This window comes from Octodon degus, unplaced genomic scaffold (assembly GCF_000260255.1).
Source record: "Octodon degus isolate 3935 unplaced genomic scaffold, OctDeg1.0 scaffold00036, whole genome shotgun sequence".
NCBI classification, from domain to species: Eukaryota; Metazoa; Chordata; class Mammalia; order Rodentia; family Octodontidae; genus Octodon; species Octodon degus.
Genome location: NW_004524612.1, coordinates 9,454,274 through 9,466,437, shown reverse-complemented (window position 1 = coordinate 9,466,437; position 12,164 = coordinate 9,454,274).

Here is a 12,164-nt window from a genome sequence, read left to right as displayed (position 1 = left end):
GACATAATATATCTCAGATCTCTGCCTCTTCCCTAGCCCCCATGTTCCCTGCCCCTTCCAACTCTCAGTCCCCTTCCCATTTACAAAAGCTGTATTTTCAGTTCGCCTTTTTTCATGTCCTTTCCCTTCCTTCCCTTCCTCTTCTTCCATCACTTGTTCCCCTTCCCGTTTGTGAAAGACCTTCCTACCTCCTATTGTCTAGCTTTTCCTTTGCTCTTTACTTATATTCTGGGTTTCTCATACAAATCGTGCAATACTTAAGTTTGTGTGTCTCATTTGTTTCACTTAACATTATGGTCTCAAGGTGCATCATGGTCCCATGTTCCTACAAATGACTCTTTGTCTTCCTTCATGGAAGTGTAGTGCTCCCCTTTGCATAAATACCACATTTTCTTTCCTATTCATCTGTTGATGGGCGTGTGAGCTGTTTCCAAGACTTAGCTATTATAAAGTTAGCTATGACATGGGTATACATACTCTGGTTTCTTTTCAGATCATGTAAATCTTTCCCCTTTTAAACAGGGGTATACATGTATCGCTGTAATATGATTCTTTTTACTCTTTTGGGAAGATAGCCAGAAGAGAACTAGCTGGGTCAAATGGGATTTCTATTTTCAGTTTTGTGAGAATCTCCATGCTGATTTCCATAGCGACTGTACTAGTTTACATTCCCACCTACAGTGTAGAAAAGTTCCTTTTTCCCTGCAGCCTTGGCAGCATTTATCATTATTTTTTTTTAAATGTTCAATGTGCAATTGGCTGGATGCATGAATGCAGAACTCAAGCGCATGGGCTGCTGCACTAACCCAGGCTTTTCTCTGTTCAAGCACCAACCTCCCCATCAGAGCCTTTTGACCAACAGGAGTTTGAGGGGCTAGAAGGAAAATTAATATTAAATTTGTAATGGCACAGGAAGTACCTATGTTTAAAAGTCTAAGTTGTGAAGAAACATGACACCAAATTGACCATATCTGCTTAAAAGACAAGGGAGAAAAAGGAATAGACAAAAACATGGACAATGCATGCCTCTGAGCATGGTCCTGGGTTCCTGCTATTCTCAAGCAAAACTGCTTAAGCTATACGAACAGGCTACATTGGAAAAGTTCAAACACCAGTGACCTAGTGGCTGGCCACAAGGCCTGGAGGCTGTGGAGTCCAAGGTCAAGGCTGGCGCAATGGCCTGTCAGGTTAGGATTCCTTCTGGGCCTACAGGTGACGCTGTCCAGGGCAGGAAGCAGAGGTGAGGGGCTGTAATGGTACAGAGGGCAGGCCTCAGGCTGGAGATTCTTTCTCAAGAGCAGGAACCCATGCATGGGACCAGGTCTCCCCATCTCATGATGGCTCCCTCACTCACCCTCATTCCACAGCGGGAGGTCAGAACTGAGCACGAGGATGGCAGAGGGTCATTCAGGGCAGCAGTGGCTCCCTGCTTAGTACAGGGACCTGGGCGCCCCTCTCTTGGACCTGCAGCACCCACCTCAGGGATACCACCAGGTCAGCCTCTCTGGTTGTTTGTTTGTTTGTTTGTTTGTTTTTGCGGAACCAGGGATTGAACTCAGGCACTTGCCAGGGAAGCGCTCATTCCACTGAGCTATCTCCCTGGCCGGCCTCTCAGGTTTTAAGTTCACCTTTTGTTTCCTTGGGATTTCTTCTTTCTTAAGATCTCAGTGATGTTTGTTTTCCCCCAGCTTTTTATTTTGAAATATCTCAGTCAAGATAAATCCTATTTCTTTAAAAAAATTTTTTTGTTATCATCTAAATACAAAACAATAAAAACCAAAAATATCCCATTAGAAATGATACAGGACTTCACCAAACAAAACAATAGGGTGCAACCCTTACACTGTAAAGATGGTGGAAGAAGAGCAAAGAAAAAAGATCCCCTTTGGTTCCAGAAAAAAATCTCCTAAAAAAGAGAAAGGCTTATCAAGCCCTCAAAGCCACCCATGCAAAGCAGGCACTTTTGGAAAAGCAAAAGAGGAAGGTAAAAGAAATCAGATTTAAGCAATTGGAATCTTTCCTTCATGATTCCTGGCGGCAGCAGCATGCTGGTGTGCGCGTGAAATGACTAGAAGTGGAGCCTCGCGCTCCGGAAGCACGTGATGAACCTTGCTGGGCCTTCGTTGTCCACCTCCAAAGTACTAACAGGGTGAGTTCACCAGCACAGAAGACCATTGAAGACTTAGCCTGAAGAAGCTGTTCAGTGGTGTCTTTGTTAAAGTCACACCCCAAACTCAAAATGTTGCGGATAGTGGAGCTAAGGCTCGAGAACTCATTTTGAAATGCAGACAGGGAGGCTTCCTCTCTGTTGCTAGACTTCCTCTCCATTGCCCTTGTTGCTGCTGCTACTCCATTTCGCTCGTGCTCTCTGCCACCGCCATGAACTGCTGCCCTCTGCCATGTGCCAGTCTGCCTTGGAGCCAGCTGAGTATGCACTGAAACCTCCGGTGACTGGCCCAAGACTAGTCCTCTTCACTCAATATGGCCTGGGAAGGCCATGGGCTTGACACCTACGACTTGAAGCAAACAACCCAACACCAATGGAATGGACCTGTTCCTTTATCCTGCGCAGATTTGCTTAGTCCAGGCTGGCTCTGGTTGGTAGCCAGCTCATCCCAGTACAAGGCAGAAATTTAAAATCAGGTTAAAGAGCGCTGTGGAAGATCACAGGGAGGACTGGCTAGCTCTGTAGAAGACTGAAATGTGAAGTGTGTTTGTCAAGGATGATTAGATTATGTCAGGAGGGAAGGGAATTCCACGCACCCAAAAGAAGAATCCCCACAAGGCCAGAGAAATAGATGACAGTGAAGTCACATGTTTGTGAGATGTGTGTGGGTGGCTGGAAAATCGCTCAAGCTGAGGCCATCTATGAACAAGGCATCCACTGACCAACAATATATTTAATATATTTGTTGTCTGCCTGTCTTGTGCAAAGTAGGTATCTAGAGGTATGCGGCACTGAGAAAGGCCTCCGAAGACGCAAAGGTCCTGCCACAGGGCTGTTCTTGCCACGTTAGTTTCTAGGTTCAGAGAAAGCCCACTGAAAAGGTCAATGGGTTCTTCCCCCCCTTTGGTGGAAGCTGGAAAACTTCTTCTAAAACACATTTAGAGATGCAAAGGACAAGAAATGTCCAAGATAATCTCAAGAACAAAACTGGAAGACTTTTAGTTCTAGATATCAATACTTATAATGCAGCTAAAAGAATGAATTGCTGGAAAATTGACTATCTGACTAACACTGAGCAGATGTGTTACCCTGAAGTTCACTGCTGGGTGTATGCCCAACTAAAAGGCATGGCTATATGACAGGAACTTCAAGGAAGCTGTTCCAGTCACGTTCTTCACAACAGCGATTCACAGACCAGCCAAATGCCCTTCAACTTTGTGGTACCTTCCCATGATGGGATTCTACACAGCAGGAGAAGGAATGAGCCACAGTTACATACAAAACTAGGGGTGCATTTTATAAATGTAATGTTATGGGATAGAGTTCAGACTCAAAGGAATTCATGGTACATAATTTCCTTTGTACAAAAACTCACAAATAGTGAAAAGTAATTATAATTAACTAACTGCATTAATAGCTCTGATTCTTTCTCTCTGCTATGTGACTACAGCTCTTCTGAAAATACAGAATATCTTTCTCCAGCAGGATGAGGGCTAGTTACATTGAGACAGTGAAGGAACTTGCCCCCACCCACAAAATTTAGGGAGCACTGAAAAACTCAGTATTGAAGAAGAATATTCTAGTGCAATATTTGTAAAGATCAACAGGAATGCAAAAAAATCCATGGTAAACAAAATAAAGTTTGAATGGAGACGGGGCTAATTCTCCACAATCATGGCTCACTGTCTTAGCTTTATTCTAGCTTTGGCTACAATGGTGTCTGAGTAAGTAGGAGACTTTCATAATTCTGCTTGTTCTCTTATTTCCTGCCTTTGACATTCAGATGGCCAAACTGCTAAAACAGGGCTGTCCTGAATCCCAAGACATGGGAGAGAGCTGCGTAAAGACAACTATGAACAAAGACAAACAGAATTGTCTCTACAACTATGGCATAAAGTGTTGAAGCTCTGGGGTTGGTTGGTATGCAGCAATTATCAACAGCTACATTAAGCCATGTGGTTAAATGTCAGCATTCAGGTTACTCTTAGGAGGGAGGTAATGGATAAAGGAGGCATGAAATGGACTTGAGGGATGATTCATTTTCTTAATCTAGGTACATAAACTTATGTTCAGTTTGTAAAAATTCATGAATATGTATAATGTATATGTATTTGTATTATATTTGAATAAAACACTTTGAACAGCTTGAAAAAGAAAGAAAGAAAGAAACGGGGACAGGGCAAGGTTAAGAATAAGGCCTTCCCGCTGACGGACAACACTGTGATCGAGGCGCACCTGGGCAAGTTTGGTGTCATTTGCCAGGAAGACCTCATCCACAAAATCGCCTTTCCAGGGGCGCATTTCCAGGAGATTGCCTGCTTCTTGTGCCCTTTCTACCTGTCTGTGGCCCGGCACGCTACCAAGAACAGAGTGGGCTTCCTCAAGGAGATGGGCTCGCCTGGCTATCGGGGTGAGCGCATCAACCAGCTCACCGGCCAGTTGAACTAGTTCAGAGACTGGAAGGAAGTATAAGGGAATCAGCATGGCAGGCACCTCTCAGCACCGCCCAGTTTCAAGGAAGAGTTGCATTATTTCCCATCATGCCACGGTTGAGATCAACACTTGCTGTGGAGGGAGAGGTCCTGTTTTGTTGCATCTTCTGTCCTGGGGCTCACTGTTGGTGAAGGAGTAACCTAAGGAGGAGGGTACGAGGCTCCCTGTCCTTAAGACTTGGAGCAGTGGACCCAGCCTAGAGGCATACTTGAGTCTGGAGCCCCAGGACTCTTTCAAAAGACTGAAATACAGTTACAACTGTCTGGAAAAAAAAAAAAAAGTAATTTGACAGTGGCTGCTGTATTGTCTAATGTGTCTTCAGATTAGTTGTTCAGATTACCAGATATAAGTGTGCAAAATTGGTTTTTAAAAAAAGCTATAAGAAATTAAAAAGGACAAGAAAAAAATTAAACTTCAACTCCTCCCCCTGTAGACCACTAAAACTCAGCAGAATTATCTAAGCCATCCTACTTAACATCCATGAATATCCCCGGGCCCCCACCTTTTTCTCATCTCAGTTTTTTCTTCCCTTTGTACAGATTATTTCCCTTTTACAGTATCTATTAACTGGGTGCCCCAGGACAGGGGTGGAAGCAAGAACAAAAGTCACTCACAAACTCCCCCACAAGGGTGAGTGAGGAGGTAGCGGGAGAGAAGGAAAGGGAGGAGGAGGACAGGAGAGAGAGGAGAAACAATGTCCTACAAAAAGACTTGTAAACACAAACAGTAAAACGTTGGTGGGGGGAGTAATGCTAAAGAGTTTAAAAGACACTTGAGCCAAATGCCAGACATGAGCTTTTGTGGGTCCAGATGTGAACAATGCAGTGGTAGAGGGACACGCTTGGTAACGTCAGGGAACGTAGGTCTGAGTGTTGGGTGAAGAACTGTTCTTGCCTTTTTGGCAGCGATGTGGAGCCCGTTGTCACAGCAGTGATTCATCTACTAGAGATTCACACTAAAGTGTTTCTGAGTAAAAGGACACAATATCTAAGACTTGCCTTAAAATACTCCTGTAGGACCAGGTGTGGTGGCTGGGGCCAGTTGCAGCACTCCAAGGCTGAGGCAAAATATTCACAAGTTCAAGGCTACCCTGGGTTACATATGTAGTGAATTCAAGGCCAGCCTGAGCTGCATAAATAAAAATTGCTTTTGAGAGCTACAACTCTTGTTGCATAGGTCCTGCTTTACCTTGGTATTAACCATCCAGCAGAAAAGTATAAAAACAAAGTATAAGAAGTAAAGCCATGGTGTTATGTTGAGCTGTAGGGAACTCGGGTCAACAATTTCTGACATTGCCAGTGAAGTGGAAGACCCAATACTATTATGGACTACTGAACTCTTTTAGAATATTTTGCTGAGTTCACACACCTATAATATTTAAATGATGGAACTTAACAAAAAAGGGGATATAGATGAATGTCCATTTTGTATCTGTGTATTCAAAGTGGTTAGGATAGATATATAGTTACATTCTCTTAATGAACAGAGGGATTTGTTCTAATGGTGTTTGTAAATAGGATATCAAGTCCGCATCTTGTACAGCAATTAACCACTAGGAAGAATGTGTGCAATGTGTTAATTACTGTCCAAACAATTTGATTTGGAACTGTCTCATTGCTATTTATTTCTCAATAAAATTATGGAAAAAATTGCTTTTGAGGAGTGAAAAAGGAAGGCTCTAGGAGACAAAGTAAGATTAGCATGATGTTGATAATTAGTGAAACAGATATTAGTCTTTTTCAGTATGAAGATAGAGAAAACTTTCCATAGAAAGAAGTTGATTCTTTCAAGCCAAACTGAAGCTATTGAAACATAACACGATGGATGGCCGGTATGCAGTGTGTGCCATGAACGTATTAGGGTCTTCCAGGGAGAGGAACCCCAGAACTTTACAACATGTTAGAAAAACATACAGTCAAAGCCATATGCTGGAAATGTGAGGGTAACCGTGGAAAGACTAGAAACCTACCCTGTAGCTTTCCAGTCATCATGAGACATAATACTGAGGTAAAAACTTTATGCAGCTTTATATCACAAATGAAAAAAACCTGGATGCAAACATAAAGGAGATGAATGGAAGGGCCAGCCAAATAGCTCAGGGGACTAAAGTGCCTGCGTAGGCAGAGCGCAGCAGCCAGGGATTCCATTCCAGGTTGCCAAGATGGCCATTGAGACTGGGCGTGGTGGCACGCACCCATAATCCCAGCGCTTGGGAGGCTGAAAACAGGAGAATCCTTACCTTCATGACCAGAAGAGAAAGGAACAACAGAGAGATTAAACAGACTCAGAATGACCTGGTTATGGGAGCTAATCTTATGGACATTATTTAAAAACGTGATAAAAATAATTCTCAAAAGTGATATATTGGGCTGGGGAGATAGCTCAGTAGAATAAGCACTTGCCTGGTAAGTACAAGGTCCTGAGTTCAATCCCCGGTACTGCAAAAAAAAAAAGTTATATGGTATGCCACTTTGCATCATTTTTATTGTGCATTTCAGCAAAAGTTTATAAATACTATATGATTTGAATAAATGAGAATGCACATATAAATTTTAAGATATTTTTAATTTAATAAAATGATACAATATTTATTTTCCATTTAATTGTCATAAATTAACAAAATCAGAAAATGAACCTGTGAAGTAAAATAAAACTATCCCCTCTAAAAAAAAAAAAAAAAACAGGAGAAGAATCACTATGAGTCCAATCTGTGTAGTGAGATCCTGTAGGCTCTACACTAAATAAATAAATAAAAATAAATAAAGGAGGTGAATGGCAAAGTTGTGCAGTAAGGAAAACAAGAGCCAGATGTGGTGGTACACGCCTAGGATTCCAGCTCCAGGGAGGCTGAGGCAGGAGGATCACCAAGAGTTCGATACCAGCCAGGACTCCAGAGCAAGTTCAAGGCCAGCCTGTGGCACACTGCGAGACCCCGTCTCAAAAACAAAACCCAGGTGGGTGGGGGAGTGGGGAGTAGATTCAAAGGCACGCAAAAGTCAGGCAGTGGTGGTTGGTTCTTATGAAACTGAGTTGATCAAGAGTGCTTATCGAAGTTGGGCTTCCTCCCTCCACATGGGCTGAAAAGGCCCCTTCAGGGCCTGGCTGCAACCCCCAGGAAATTCTCTGGCCGATCTTGAGTCTTCGCACATGTGTACTCTGGGGGTTCAGGGTAACCCTAGGAGGGCACCTGGACCTGTCAGAAAGGATGTCAGTGTTGGTTCCAGGCTTTGCAGGCCAAGGCAGAAGGAAAGAGAAGAGGCCTTGAGGGCTTGGCCCCGTTGTGTCAAGGAGGGGCTTTGTCCAGGATCTGGGCAAAAAGGGCCTCGAACTCGGAGATCTGGCAACATAAAGTCTCAGGCCAGCGCTCAGCTCCAGCGGTGTTCCTCAGAGCTCCAGTCCTTGTATGTTGCACAGAGCCTGCCGCAAGGGGCAGAGCTGGGAGGCGGGGAAGGCAGATGGGCCAGCCTCTGCCCTGCCCTTCCCCCTGCGTCCCTTGGTGGTCTGGGCGCTGCTCTCCATCCTCACAGCAGCAGACAGGCTGAGCCAGGCTCTGCTTGCTCTGGAGGCTGCAGACACTCAGCTGGGAGCATCCGACACTTCTCAAAGGCAGTTTGCAACTCCAGAGTCTCGACTATCACCAGCACAGGCCCTACAGTTACGAGGTGGGAGCAACATCTACAGCAAAGGTTTACATTTAAAATTTATATTTCAGGAGAAGACACCTGGCTATTAATCCTTCTCAAACACACCCCAGTGTTGTAGTCAGGATTTACAAGGGGAAGATTTTAATACAGGACACATAATTTACAGGATTATTTATAATACTAAACCAAAGAGTCAAATGCAAGTGGGTGTGAGATCTGCGCACGCACGAGAGACCCCAAGAGCCCAGCTGAAGGCCTGGATCCCGTGGCAACGTCCTGAAGGAGTCCCGCTGACGACCCAGAGCCCACGACAATGTCTCCTGCAGGTCTGTTTAGCAGATCTGCACTGGGAAGGCCCAAAGGTCAGCGGAGGAAGCTAGACAGTCTACCCCAGCAGGATGGAGGATCCGTGCCAGCAGGCTGAGGAACCTGCCAGGAAGTGACACTCAAGGTAAGAAGAGCTCCCTGAAAAGAACAGCGCCATCCTCAGTTTCCAAGAGGACCCGAGTTTCTCCAACTAGGAGAACAGCTGAGTTCACGTCAGGAAAGCCAGCCTGACAAGCTTCTCCAGGAGCATCGGCAGCTCACCATCTTCCCATGCAGTTCTCCTTTTATGCTGTCGGCAACAATTCGCAGGGGAGCCTTCCACACCCGGCACTACGCTCTCAGTCAATCCACCACACCCATCTCCCATCACCCTTGTCACCTGAAAGGCTTCAGGAGGTGTGACCACAAACACAGAGAGCGAATGCTGCTGCTAAGCGCCACACAACAGAAGGGGAGGCTCATGAAGACGTTACAGTGTGTCCTCATCCACTCTATTCACTAGATCTAGCACCGCGCCACTCCTAGCTCTTCACTAAAGCCAAAATGAGAGGAAAAGTAAATATTTTGAATTGATTCAGAACACCAAAAAAAAAAAAATCCTCTAAGAATAGTGATGCATGCCTGTAATCATAGGCATGACAAAGGAGGCTGAGGCAGGGGGATCCCCACAAATACAAGGGAGCCATGATGGCATAACTGAAGAAAGATATGAAAGAGAACTTCCAGAACTGCTTCAGAAAGTGGCAAGAATGATGGGATAATTGTGTTTGAAGTGGAGTATTTTGCCGGAGATTAATGGCAATATGGGTTTAAATATAATAATTTCTTAAATTTAAATATTCACGTATTTTTACATCATTTTGTTTGTTAACAGAAGTAAGTTCTTGGATCTTTTTTCACTAAGAAACAGGTTCTGCAAGGGTAAGTGCCTTGTTGCAGGGGCAGAGGCAGGCACAAAAATCACCCACAAATTGCCACTAGGGTGAGTGAGCTGGTGAAGGGAGAGATGGAAGAAAGGAGAGGAGAGGGGGTGGGGGAAGAGGGGAGGCAAGGAGGAGAGAAGATGTCGTAGTTCCAGGTACCGATGAAGGCGGAATTCACTCTCCTGTCCCCAGACTCCTCTGGGTCATGCTGTCCCATCCTGTATGTACAGCAAGGCAGCCCACTTTTGTCCCCGAGGGAGGACAAAGGTAGCTCCAAATAGTGACAGTGACCACACATCCCTGCCCATGAAACAACAGAGAAGTCACACCAGGGACATATATCAATATTTTGCACCGAAAATGCAATCCCAGCACAAATACATAAGAAGGAAGCAGCGATTTATTAGAAATAGTCACACATGTGGACGTCCCATCACCCACAGCTGCCTTACTCCATCCCCCTAGTGCAGTTTAGTGGTTAATGCATCTGATCCCTCCTTGAAGGTGGGGGTCAGAGAGCTTCCAGGATGCCTGACACATGGTGCAGGGAGGGTGACACCCTCAGGAGGACATGGTAGGATGGTACCCCTTTCCATGACTTGCCATGGGTACCTCTTCATCCAGCTTCCCAGCTGCCTCCTTTGTAATATCCTTTATAATAAATGGGTGAATGGAAGTCATGTTTGCCAGAGTGCTGTAAGACCCCCTCTTTAGAACCCAAAGAGGGGGGCCAGAGACATGGCTCAGTAGAATAAGTGCTAGCACAAGAGCCTGAGTTCAATCCCTGGTTCTGCAAAAAAAAAAAAAAAGAACCCAAAGAGGGACCGGGGATTAGGGGACCTCTGAGCAACAGCCAGTTCAGGCAGACGTTGTGAGTGGATCCTACTAGTTAAGATTGCATCTGAAGTAGGGGACAACTGTGTGGGACTGAACCCTTAACGTGTGGGGTCTGCACCAACTCAGGTTAGAGTCAGAACAGAGCAGGGATTAGGGGACACCCAGCTGGCATTAGTGAATTGGGAGGTGCAGAGCATCTGGTGTCAGGAGTGTTTTCTGTAGAGTATCAAGAACTTTGTAGGAGAAAACAGTTCTGCACCCCTTTCTTCATTCCCCTTGCCTCCCTACCTGCACGAGCAGCAACCACTGTCCATTGCCACCGTCGCTATCAATACCACCACTGTTATCACCAACTCCTGGTGGGACACTACGCCTACAGACCACACTACAGTGGCAGTGAAGGGAAGCGGCTACTAGGAGGGCAGCTCCTGGCCAGATGGGGAAGCTTGTAATCAGTGCCTCCATTGACCTATGTTTCCATCCTGTTCCCTCCAGACCCTCCACTTGTGGCCATCCTGCCCCCTTCTTTCCTCTTCAATCATTCATTCTGCAGTGGAAGCCCAATGCCATGTGTTGCCTCTTCAAAGAGCTGACAAGCTTAGACTTTAGCTATGGGATAAAAAGCTCTGATGCTCTAGCAGTGGTAGCAAACCTATGGCACGCATGCTGCAGCGAGCTGCTTCTATCACTGAAAGCTCTGAAAGGTTCACCATCACTGCCCCCTAAGGATGTAAGGAATGAAGAAAGGTATTTTCCATCAAGGGCTAGATGCACTGGTCGGCCGGGGAGATGACTCAGTGAAATAAGCGCTTCCCTGGCAAGCGCAAGGGCCTGAGTTCAATCCCTGGTTCCGCCAAAAAAAAAAAAAAGTCCTCATAGATGCACTGGTCAAGAGGACATCAGGATGAGAACTGACCCAAACCAAGATGCAAAGAACTGGCTATAGCAACACAAAGGAAAACCCAGATGTAGTTCTGAGAATTAAGTGTCCAGTGCTCTCTTTGGTAGCACATATACTAAAAATAAGTGTCCAGAGACATGATATCAAATACCCTGCAGACACACAGGATACCTCACACTCTCTAAGAGGGAACATCCATTTAAGGCATCAAACTCTCAGTTTCTGGTCTCTGGCCACCACATATCAGCCCCATGGCTTTGTCCTGATGTTTGGATGCAGTGTAAATGGGGTATCTCTGGGGACAAGGCTCTCTTACCCACAGGACCCTTTCCAGGCTCAATGGCATCTCGTCCTCTAAGATCAAAAGAGCTGGGCACTGAGGTAGGGCCTGATTTAATGGAGCGTGAGCCATGCTGGACATGTCCCTACAGTAGGACACTCAGAACTAAGTTAACTATCTGTACCACAATCCAGGAGAAAGGAAAACCTGCCGAGCTTCCTGGTATCTACTCAGATGAGAGGACCAGGGGTCACCCACACCACAAAAGGATGTGAAGTTCATCCACCTGGAAGAAGAAGGTAGATCTCCAGCCAAAACCAAGGAAGATGTGAACTTGGTTTCCATACTACAGCATGATGCAATCCATACTCCAATGAAGATGCTGGAGTCGACTGCCCCACTAGAGAATGGTCCAGGCACAAGAGGAAAGATGCTGGAAGGTTCTCCTTCTTGAAAGGTGGGTATCCAGCTACACCCAATGGGTCCTGGTGGTGGTTTCCCCACCATAGAATGTCAAGTCACATTCCGTGAAGATGCTGGAGGGGGTTTTGCTAACACAATGTGAAGATTTATCCATACCCCATGAAGATTC